The sequence below is a fragment of the Elephantulus edwardii genome, unplaced genomic scaffold (genome assembly GCF_000299155.1).
Source record: "Elephantulus edwardii isolate Elephantulus edwardi_28Jun2011 unplaced genomic scaffold, EleEdw1.0 scaffold00131, whole genome shotgun sequence".
Classification (NCBI taxonomy): domain Eukaryota; kingdom Metazoa; phylum Chordata; class Mammalia; order Macroscelidea; family Macroscelididae; genus Elephantulus; species Elephantulus edwardii.
Window position 1 is genome coordinate 5,736,220 of NW_006399881.1, and position 5,569 is coordinate 5,741,788.

Here is a 5,569-nt window from a genome sequence, read left to right on the forward strand (position 1 = left end):
CTACTGCAGAACAATTATATCAGTTTAAAGACTTAGGCATACCTGATCCAGGCCAGAGTCTTCACAATTACTTGCGAATGTGTCAGAAAGCTGGACTAGGGATGATAGAAGGAGAACGGATGCCTTTGAGCTGTGGTCTTGAATATAACAACTAGGAGAACAAACAGGTTTGTCCTGGAGAGGGTGAAACTGGGTTGCTCCTTGGAGACAAGAATTCTGACACTTCGTCTGACATACTTTGGGCATGTTGCCAGAAGGAACCAGTCCTTGGAGAGGGATGACATGCTTGGGAGGGTGAAGAGACAATGTAGGAGAGGAAGATGCTGAATGAGACGGTTTGATTCAGTGACTGAGGTAATGGGAGTAGGTGTGTCAGAGACAGTAAGGTTGGCTCAATATAGAGCAGGGTTCAGAGCTGTTGTACATAGGGTCACTATGAGTTCCAATTGATTTGATGGCATATAATAACAACATTAAAGCACTATTAAAACTCTCATTTAAAATAATAGTCTTGTTCCCTTCTTATTTCTTGCACAAAGCTAAATGTTTCTAGTGTAGTCTAGGAGCGGCAGGATGCCTCAGAACTTTATTTTTCATTCCAGAACAGAGACCCTAGGCCGTTCATCAAGTCTGCCAGGCCTCGGCTTCTTTCACTAATCTTTTCTGATACCACTCAAATCTTGGTTTCACAAGCCTTTAGAAATGCTTCAAAGAAGCAATGAGGATCCTTGATGCTGGCTCTCCAGGATAGTTTTCATTTGGTTGTTATTGTGTATCATCAAGTTGGATCTGGCCCATAGCTCACCTTCCAGTGAGTTTTCAGAGGCAGTAGTCACAGGGGAGGAAATTGTCTATCCTTCTCTTGTGGAGAAATCAAACCACAAGCCTTTGGGATTGCAGTACAGATTCTTACCACTAGGGCCAACAGAGCGCCACAGTCTTCATTTTAAGCACTATCAACATATTTAAGAGGGTCATTCTGGTGGCCAATGGGTTGGAAGTTGCACTGCCAATCCAGAGGCAAGCAGTTCAAATCCACCAGCTGCTCTGAGGGAGAAAGATGAGCAACCCCCTCCAGTGCAATTAACTGCCTCTGAAAACCCACGGGAGGGCCAGCTATGGGCCAGTTTCGGCTCAACAACGCACAACAACTCCCATCCTCAGACAACCATTAATCTGTTTTCTGTCGTTATAGCTTACTTTGCACTTTCTAGAATTTTTTATAAAGACTATAATACACTAATGTGGCCCTTTTCAGTCAGGCTTTTCTCTAAATAATTAATTTGTAATTAATTCATATGTTTACATATAACAGTAAACCGTTCGTAAACCAGTAAAATCATTTTAGCAATACATGCTAAATAATATTTCATAGCATGGATATACTAAAATTTGTTTATGCATTTTCTTATTGATAGACATTTCGGTTGTTTCTAGTTTGGAGATATTACACATAAAGATCCTTTGAACATTCCTGTACTAGTCTTTATGTGGGCATATGATACTAGTTCTCTTGGTTAAACATGTAGTAGAATTGGAATGCCTTTTGAGTGGTCAAACTCAATTCTTTGCCCTTGAGTTGGAACTGACTCATAACTGACTCTCTAGTTGGTTTTCAGAGGCTGTAAATCTCATGAGAAGGAACTGCCCATCCCCCTCCACTCCCATGTGCTACTGGTGGATTTGAACCATCAGATAAATACTACTCTGGGTTTAGCAGCACAACTCCCTGCAGACTATGCCACCAGGCCTGTTGAATGGTAGGCATATGGCAATTTATTTCCCCCCAAAAAGAAACTATTGAGCTCATTTCCAAGAAAGCTGTAAATTTTACAATCCCCAAAAGCTGTATGTCAGAGTTTGCTCCACATGCTTGCCAATGAGGTATGGCCAGTTTTTAACATCCTTTTTCATTCTAGTGAATTATGTAGGAGTCCCTCAGTGGCAGATCTGAGAGGTCACAGCCTTGAAAAACTCTAAGGAGCAGCTGTACTCTGTACACATGGGGTTGTTATGGATCAGAATCAACTAGATGACAGTGAACAACAGTGGTTTTTCATGAATGTTTTAACCGGCAAGTCCCTGATGACTCATGATGTTGTGCGTGAGCTACTCATATACCTTCTTTGGTAAAGTTTCTTTTCAAGTCCTTTGCCCATATTTTAAAAGTACACGATAAGCCTTATTAAATTGGATGAGTTCTTTCTATATTCCAGATAGGATTTCCTTATCAGATGGAAGTTTTGCAAATATTTTCTCCTTGTCTGTAGTTTGCCTTTTCACACTCATAACAACTTTTGAACAGAAAATTTTAAATTTTCATAAAAATAATATTTTTTCTTTTAGATTTTTCTTAAAACATGTGGGCCTTTTGTGTTTTTTATATTTAAGAACTCTCTGACAAACCCACAGAAACGAAGGGGTTTTATTCCTCCCATGCATTCTCCTCTGAGTTTTATAATTTTAGTTCTTACTTTCAGGTGTATTATTCGAGCCATTTGGTTATTCAAATGCCCTGGGACTATTAGTTGAAAAATTATCTGGTGTGTGTGTGTGTGTGTGTGTGTGTGTGTGAATACTTTATTGTAATTTGAATTAAAGTTTACAAAGCAAAGTAATCTCCCACTCAACTGATATGTATTTTGCTTTGTGACATTAGTTGCAATTCCCTCAATGTGAAAACCTTCTTCCCACTTCCTCCCTGGGCTGCCATTTCCTTTTTTTCCTGTCCCCTCCTGCTTGCCTTTGTTTTTGAGCAAATAATGCCCTTTCAGTCTCCTATGGTTGATTGTTCCTCCGGAGTATTTTTGTTTATTTTATAGGCCTGTCTATTGTTTGGCCAAAAGCTGATCTCCGGGAGTGGGTTCAGTTCCAGATTTGAAGGGTAAAGATTATTATTATTTTTTTATCACTGACTTGCCTTGATACCTTTGTTGAAAATCAATTGACCATATATATGTGGGTCTATTTCTGGACACTTTATTCTGTTCTATTGATCTATGTGTCTATATTTACATCAGTTACACACTATCTTAGTTATGTATTGTAACTTTATAATTAGTCTAGAAATCAAGTAGTTTTAAATGCTCTTTTTTTCTTTAAAAAAATTGTTTGGGGCATTGTTGTTGTTGTTATGTGCTGTCGAGTTGTTTGCGACTCATAGCGACCCTATGTACAACAGCCCTAAACCCAGCTCTATCCTGTGCCAATCGCATTGCCTCTGACACACCCATCCTGATTACCCCAGTCACTGAATCAATCCACCTCATAGAGGGTCTTCTCCTCCTGCGCTGTCCCTCTACCCTACCAAGCATGATGTCCCTCTCCAAGGACCTGTCTCTCCTTACAACATGTCCAAAGTATGTCAAACGAAGCCCCAGAATCCTTGCCTCCAAGGAGTATCCTGGTTTAACCCTCTCTAGGATGAATCTGTTTTCTTGGCAGTCCATGGTACATTCAATACTCTTCTTCAGCACCACAGCGCAAAGGCATCAATTCACCTTCTATCCTCCCTAGTCATTTTCCAACTCTGATACATGACAAGTGATTGGAAAGACTGTATCAGGCGCACCTTGGTCTCTAGAGAGACACCGTTGCTCTTGAGTACTTTAGAGAGGTCCCTAACAGTAGACTTTCCCATCGCAATACGTTTTTTGATTTCCTGGCTGCTGGTGCCAAGAGTGTTGACCGTGGAGCCGAGCAAACTGAAGCTGTGAACAATCTCAATCTCTTCGCCATCCATCCTGATGCTACCAATTGGTCCAGTGGTGAGAATCTTTGTCTTCTTGACATTGAGTCTCAGTCCATACTGAAGGCTGCAGTCCTTGACCCTCTGCAATAAGTGCATGAGGTCCTCCTCAGTTTCAGCGAGCAGGGTTGTGTCATCTGCATAACGCAGATTGTTAATAGATCTTCCACCAATCCTAACGCCACGCTTCTCCTCATAGAGCCCACCCTCTCGGATAATCTGCTCTGCATACAGGTTGAAAAGGTATAGAGATAGGACACATCCCTGGCGTACACCCTTCCCAATTTTGAACCGTGCAGTGTTGCCCTGCTCTGTTCTGACGATTGCCTTTTGGTCCAAGTATAGGGTCGCTATGAGTCGCAGGCGACTTGACGGCACATAACAACAACAACAACACAGGTTTTGCACTAGCACGATTAAATGTTCTGGGATTCCCATTCTTCTCAGAGTCTGCCACAGTTTGTTATGATCCACGCAGTCAAATGCCTTTGCATAATCAATGAAATACAGATAGACATTCTTCTGGTATTCTCTGCTTTCAGCTAAGATCCATCTAACATCAGCTACAATATCCCTAGTACCACGACCCCTTCTAAACCCAGCCTGGACTTCTGGCAGTTCTCTGCAGATGTACTGTTCCAGTCGTTTTTAGATAATCTTCAGTAGAATCTTGCTTGCATGTGAAATCAATGATATTGTTCTGTAGTTTCCGCACTCAGTTGGGTCACCCTTCTTTAGAATGAGAACAAATATAGATCTCTTCCAGTCAGTTGGCCAAGTGGTTGTTCTCCAGATTTCTTGGCACAACTTGGTGAGCACATCCAGGGCCGCATCTGTTAGCTGAAATATGTCAATTGTTATACCGTCTATTCCTGGGGCCTTATTTTTTGCTATTTCCTTCAAAGCAGCTTGAACTTCTTCCTTCATCACCATAGGCTCTTGCTCAAATGTTATTTCATTAAATTCTTCTGTTTTGGGCATCATAGGCCTTTAAATCTCCAAGTAAATTGTATAAATAGCTTGCCATTTTGTAAAAAGAAAGGAAAGGAAAGAAAGAAGGAAAAACAAAGACAGAAAGACAGAGGGAAAGATGGAGAGACAGAGAGAGAGAGAGAGAGAGAAAGAAAGAAAGAAAGAAAGCAAGCAAAGAAAGAATGAACTGCTATGATTTTAATAGAGATTGTTTTGAATCTGTAGATCAAGTTAGAGAAAAATGACATTTTAATAGTCTCAAGTCTTCTGATCTGGTAGCACTGTATATATATATATATTTTCCATTTATGTATTTTAATATTTCTTTCAGGAGACCAGGAGACTTGGTGACTAATGGTTACAATGCTTAGCTCCTAGCCTCAAGGTCAGTTGTTCAAATCCACTAGCTACTACTAGAGAGAAAGATGAGACAGTCTGCTTCTGTAAAGATTCATAGCTTTAGAAACCCTTTCAGTTACACACATATATAGACAAAAAGGAAAAAAATCCAGCAATTAAACAAAAAGGATAATACATCATCACAAAGCTGGTATTTATCCCAGGAATCTAAAATTGCTTTACCGTCTGAAAAATCAATCACTGTATTAATGGTACAAGAGCAGAAAAATATTTGGCAAAAAAGCATTATGCACTCCTAATAAAATGTCTCAGAAAATTTAGAAGGGAACTCTTTCAAAAGAATCAAAAGAACCAATAGCTAACATGATAGTTAATGGTGAAAGAATGTGCTTTCCCCTCTAAAATCATTACGAAAACATCATATTTATATTTACCATTTCTCTTCAATATTTTCTTTTAGATTCTTGGCAGTGCAATAAGGCAAGGAAA